We start from the raw sequence: 6,766 nt of genomic DNA, 5'->3' as shown, positions 1-6,766 counted from the left end.
ACACTCCGCTGCGGAGGGCCGGGCCGGGCCGGGCCTGGCTGGAAAAGGAGGTAGGCGGTGGAGGGGCGGGACTTGGGCCGAGCCCTTCCGGGTGGGCGGGGCCCGGGGGCGGGACGTAAGGGACGGGGCCATCTTAAAGGGGCCCGGCGCCCTCGTCAGCCTACTCAAACCTTGCAGGGGCACGCTTCCTCCTGGCTTTTTATTTTTCAAAAGTTTGAACCTCAAGAAAAGTTGCAAGAATAGTAAAGGATAATAAATATCCATATGCCTGTCATCAATTGCTAATATTTTGTCACGTTTTATTAAGTGTCTCTTCATACTTATACGTAATTTTGCTCAACCATTTGAGAGTTAATTGAAGACTGACGCATCAACCCTAAAAACTGCCGGTGGTCATATAAGAGAAAAGACATTATTCTTCATAACCACAGTACCATTATAACACTCAGAACATTTACCATTTACTTAATACTATTGTCTAATACAGGGTCTTTATTCGAATTTTACCAGTTGTCCCAAAAATACTTTCTCTGTTTTTCTTTTCTTTTGACCCAGTATCCACTCCTCACACAACACACAGGAACAAACTCCTGGGCCTTCCCTGGGTGGTGCAGTGGTTAAGAATCCGCCTGCCAATGCAGGGGACATGGGTTCGAGCCCTAGTCTGGGAAGATCCCACGTGCCGCGGAGCAACTTAAGCCCGTGCGCCACAGCTACTGAGTCTGTGCTCTAGAGCCTGCGAGCCACAACTACCGAAGCCCACGCACATAGAGCCCGTGCTCCACAGCAAGAGAAGCCACCGCAATGAGAAGCCCAAGCACCACAACGAAGAATAGTCCCCACTTGCCGCAACTAGAGAAAGCCCGCGCGCAGCAACGAAGACCCAACGCAGCCAAAAATAAGTAAATAAATTTATTTTTAAAAAAAGAATAAACTCCTAAATGATGAGCATCTAGGTGTAAAAAATGAAACTGCATTTCCTAGATGTATATGTATGGGTGAATTCCTCCATAACTTGTGTGTGGAAAAAAAAGGCCTCTAACTATGACTCAAAATCCAAATGCAATAAAAGATTAGTACATTTGACTACGTAAAACTTTCATAACTTTTGCATGTCGAAAACACCATAAGCGAAGTCAAAAGACAAGTGACAAACTGGGAGAAGATATTTATAACATGTATCATGGATAAAGGGCCATTCTCACTAATATATGAATAACCCTTTAAATTTGAGGGGAAAATGTGAAAACCAGATAGAAAAATGGACGAAAACTATGAGCAGACAATTCATGAATAAAGATGTTAAAATGATCTTTAGGGGTTTCCCTGGTGGCACAGTGGTTGAGAGTCCGCCTGCCGATGCAGGGGACGCGGGTTCGTGCCCCAGTCTGGGAAGATCCCACATGCTGCGGAGCAGCTGGGCCCGTGAGCCATGGCCGTTGAGCCTGCGCATCCGGAGCCTGTGCTCCGCAACTGGAGAGGCCAAGGCAGTGAGAGGTCCACGTACTGGAAAAAAAAAAAAAGAAAAGGCAAATGCAGGATCCACTGAAATGCTGCCACTGGGGTGTGCAAGGCACAAACAGGATCTGTCAGTGACTGCAGCCACAGTGAAACTGCTGAGGAGAAGGGCAAAGGAGCAATGTAGGGGCTCAGAAGTTCTCGGTCTCTCCTCAGCTGGGTAACCACAATAGGTTGAATAATGTCTTTCCAAAGATGTCCACATCCTGATCCCCGCAAGTGACAAATATGTTAGCGCCCAAGGCAAAAAGAACTCTGCAGACGTGATTGACAGGAGGAGATTTTCCTGGATTATCCAGATGGTGGGCCCAATGTAATCGCAAGCGTCCCTAGAAGAGGGAGGCAGGAGGTCAGAGTGAGGAAAGGCGGCGTGATTGGAAGATGCTACACTGCTGGCCTTGAAGATGGAGGAAGGGGCCACAAGCCAAGGAACACAGTGGCCTTTAGAAGTCGAAAAAGGTACAGAAACAGACTCTCCCTTGAAGCCTTCAGAATGAACGCAGTCCTGCCAACACCTTGACTTTAGGATTTCTGACCTCCTGAACTGTAAGATAATAAATTTGTGTTGTTTAAAGCCACTAAGTCTGTGGTCATTTGTTACAGCAGCAATAGGAAATGCATATAGTGGCCTTGGGCAAGGCTTTTTGACTTTCTGGACCTCCAGAACCTCATCCATATAATGAGAAGAATGATATCTGTCTCCCTTGCCTGTGGGGATACTTAAGATGATAAATGTGAAAAGGCTTGCAGAGTATCCTATAAATGAGGATTGAATTTTCCAACCCGTTTCAGGATACCCTTGACCTCTCTTTTTTTTTTTTTTTTTTTTTTTTTTCTTTACTGCTGTGGCCTCTCCCGTTGCGGAGCACAGGCTCCGGATGCGCAGGCTCAGCGGCCACGGCTCACGGGCCCAGCCGCTCCGCGGCATGTGGGACCTTCCCGGACCGGGGCACGAACCCGTGTCCCCTGAGCCCTGGACCCGAGCCGTGTCCCCACCTTTGACCTCTCTTACTGGCTGTTAGCTTTGGGGTTGAGAGCTCCCCCTCTTCCCTCTCGCCTTCCACCCCTACTCCCTGCTGGGGAAATCTCCACGGTCTCCCGCCTGCAGAGTCAGCTTCTAGAACAGCAGATGACTGTCCCGGTGTCAGAGGGTTGGCCAGAGCCCAGGCTGGGAGGCCATGGGACGGAACCAGATTGTCACATCAGAGAGGACAAAGGCTGGTGGTGGCCACTTCTTCCTCTGCAACTGGGCTGCCCTGTCTACCTGACCAGCTAGGGGCTCCCAGATAGCCTGTTCGTCGTCAAGGGCACTGGGCAAGCCACGAAAGCTAAGCTTGCAAGGGAGACCCAAGCCAACTCTCTACATACTTGGTTTCCTTTATCGGACTCTTGCCTCTACCAAGTTTAAGTCATCCATTGGTTCACTCCTTAGCGTTTATGAGCATCAAGTACACACCAGCACTGTTGGTTGCCTACCCAGCAGTAATTCCTCTATTTTCCCTTGCTACCCAAATTCATCCGCCTGGTCCCAGGGGATGAGTCTTGATTGGTCTAAGCCAATTCTGGCATCCTGTGTCCCCTTTCCAGTGATTGGTCTAGAGGTGGACATGTGACCTTATTCGGTCCAATTAAACATAAAGAGAAGTCTGCTAAGGGATTCTGGGAAGACTGTCTTCCAGTCTATTCCCAGACTGTCTATTAAGAGAGAGATGGTCAAAGAAAAGACTTCCACTGCTCTGGACAGTATTGTTGTCTGAGATTGTGATTTCTGGAGTTCAGCAGCCATCTTGTAACCTTGAGGTGACAATGCTAAGGCTGAAATGTCAACACATCTAGGACAGAAAAGCAGAAGGATGAAAGAACCTTGATAGCTGGGATGGGTAATTTTATGTGTTCCCTTGGCCTGGCTATAGTGCCCACATGTTTGGTTATACACCAGTTGAGATGTTGCTGTGAAGGTATTTTCAGATGTGATTAGCATTTAAATTGGAAGACTTTGAGTAAAGCGGATTACTTTCCATAATGAGGGTGGGCCTCATCCAATCAACTGGAGAGAGAGAGAGAGAAAGAAAGCAAATACGGTAAAATGGTAATATTTGAAGACTCTGAGTGAAGAATATACACTAATTCATTGAATTCTTTGCAACTTCTCTTTAAGTCCAAAATGAATTTTTTAAAATAATTTTCTTTTTATCTATTTATTATTTATTTATTTTTGGCTGCATTGGGTCTTCGTTGCTGCACATGGGCTTTCTCTAGTTGCGGTGAGCAAGGGCTACTCTTTGTTGCAGTGCGTGGGCTTCTTATTGCGGTGGCTTCTCTTGTTGCAGAGCACAGGCTCTAGGCGTGCGGGCTTCAGTAGTTGTGGCACACGGGCTCAGTAGTTGTGGCTCACGGGCTCTAGAGCGCGGGCTCAGTAGTTGTGGCGCACGGGCTTAGTTGCTCCGCAGCATGTGGGATCTTCCCGGACCAGGGCTCGAACCTGTGTCCCCTGCATTTTCGGGTGGATTCTTAACCACTGTGCCACCAGGGAAGACCCCCAAAATGAATTTAAAATAAAAATTTAAACAAAAAAGAAAAAGGGAGCCAGGTACAAACTTGATATTTTTGATACAAATGCCTGAGCTTTCCTTGGGAGCCCAGGGTTGGAGTACCAGCTCCCAGAAACCCAGAGATGATCTCAGGTCAGTCATGGGCCCTTTCATACTCAAAACCAGTCCTTTTTCAACAAAGGTGGCATGAGGATTAATCCCTCTGAGCCGTGAGGATCCTTTGCAAACTGTACGGCATCACATACACACCAGGAGGGAGAGTTGTGGTAGTGATGCTTTTATTACAGCAAATACTCCCTCCCTCATTTTTACTTTGGGAGGATTTGGATTTTCATAAATGACTGTTTCATAAAACACTGGCTTCAAATCCTGGCCACTATTTAGTGGCCATCTGACATTGAGCATGCCACTTGAGTTTTCTGTGCTTCCGTTTCACCATCTGTTAAATGGGGATAGTAATATTATATCTCATAGCATTGTTGTAAAACTTAAATGGGTTAAAATATATGTTAAAAAGTGGAGGACAGCGCCTGGCACAGGCATAATGCTCTGTGACCACTAGCTGTCATCATCACCACCATCATCACCAAGATTAATAGGATTGCTGTCAAGATCCTGGGCTGTAGAGAGATACACAACTAAGTTTGAGCCCTTGATGTAAATATTACTGGCTGGTGACATTAAAGTTAGTTACTTGCCCCTCCAACCTCTCTGCCTCAGTTTCCTCATCTGTAAATGTGGATGATGCTAACACTTTCACTTGCTAACATGAGGATTAAATGACGGCAAACATGGAACCCACTTAGTCCGGTACTGGGCACACATAAGCCTTCACTGAATGGTCAGGAGGAAAATTACCTGGAACACCCATGAGGATGGTTACTATCAACAAAATAGGAAATAACAAGTGTTGGGGAGGATGCAGAGAAATTGGAACCCTTTTGCACTGTTGGCGGAAGTGTAAAATGGTGCAGCTGCGGTGGAAAACAATACAGCGGTTCCTCAAAAACTGAAAGTAGATTTACCAAACTGTAATAGTCAGTCCAGGCTGCCATAACAAAATACCATAGACTGGGGGGCTTAAACAACAGAAATTTATGCCCGGAAGTCTAAGGTCAGGGTGCCAGTTTGGTGAGGTTCTGGTGAGAGCTCTCTTCCTGGCTTGTCAATGACCGCTTTCCCTGGTGGCGCAGTGGTTGAGAGTCCGCCTGCCGATGCAGGGGACCGCGGGTTCGTGCCCCGGTCCGGGAAGGTCCCACATGCCGCGGAGCGGCTGGGCCCGTGAGCCATGGCCGCTGAGCCTGCGCGTCCGGAGCCTGTGCTCCGCAACGGGAGAGGCCACAACAGTGAGAGGCCCGCGTACGGCAAAAAAAAAAGACCGCTTTCTCGTTGTGGCCTCGTGGCCTTTCCTCAATGTGTGAATGAAGACCGGGAAAAAAGAGAGAGAACTCTGTCTCTTCCTCTTTTTATAAGGCCACCAGTCCTATCAGATCAGGACCCCAATATGACCTTGTTCAACCTTAATTACCTCCTAAAAGCCATGTCTCCAAATATTGTGGGGTTAGGGCTTCAACAAATGCATTGGGGGAGGGGGAGGAGACACAAGTCAGTCCATAGCACATATGATCCAGCAATTCCACTTCCGGGTATAGATTGGAAAGAATTGAAAGTTTGATCTCAGATATTTGCACACGCATGTTCATAGCAGTACTATTTACAGTAACCAAGAGGTGGAAGCAAACAAAATGTGGTGTGTACATGCAGTGGAATATTACTCAGCCTTAAAAAGGAAGGAGATTCTGACACAGGCTACAGTATGAAAGAATCCTGGGGAAATTATGCTAAGTGAAATAAGCCAATCACAGAAAGAGAAATACTGTATGAGGCCATTTATAGGAGGTCCCTAGAGCAGTCAAATTCATAGAGACAAAAGTAAAAAGGTGATTGCCAGGGCCTGGGGGGGAGGGAGGAATGGGGAGTTGTTTAATGGGTATAGAATTTCAGTTTTATGAGATGAAAACGTTCTGAAGATTGGTTGAACAGCCATTTGAATATGCTTAACACTACTGAGCTGTATGCTTACAAGTGGTTAAGACGATACATTTTATGTTATGCGTTTTTACCACAACAAAAATAAAATGAATTACCTGGAAATCCCTCCAGCATTAGAGCAATGACCCAAAATAGGCCACCAGGGGGCGCTATGCTTCCATTTCAATTCGCAGCCCTCCCCGCCCTTCCCTCCCCTGGACGAAACTGGCGGTTTCTAGAGGGGGAAAAAAATGCACTAGGATCCTGGAGAAAGTCAGAGCTCCTCTCTGCTCCCCGCCTTCCTCAGATGGACCAGCTTTGCATAAACCCCGGAGCTGCACCGCATCCCTGCCACATGCCCGCCACAGCCGAGTCTGAACTCCGTTCTTTCTCTGGGTCCCTTCCCTCCATGCTGGAGACGCAGCGGGTCCTGGGATGGAGTGCGCCCACCACAGCTGCCCGCGGGCCTCCAGATTGCCCAGGGGCTGGAGAAGAGGGAGAAGTGACAAGGACTCACCTGCCCCCAAGTTACCCAAAGATGAGGGGACACACCAATGGAAATGAGTCACAGACCTCGTATCCCAGGTGCAGGGGCTTCACCGTCAACCAGACATGGGGTTTTCCCACTCGGCTGCTCACTTTGCATGTCATAACCTCCCTGGGTC

This window comes from Phocoena phocoena, chromosome 13, assembly GCF_963924675.1.
Source record: "Phocoena phocoena chromosome 13, mPhoPho1.1, whole genome shotgun sequence".
Lineage (NCBI taxonomy): Eukaryota > Metazoa > Chordata > Mammalia > Artiodactyla > Phocoenidae > Phocoena > Phocoena phocoena.
This window is presented reverse-complemented; position numbering follows the sequence as displayed.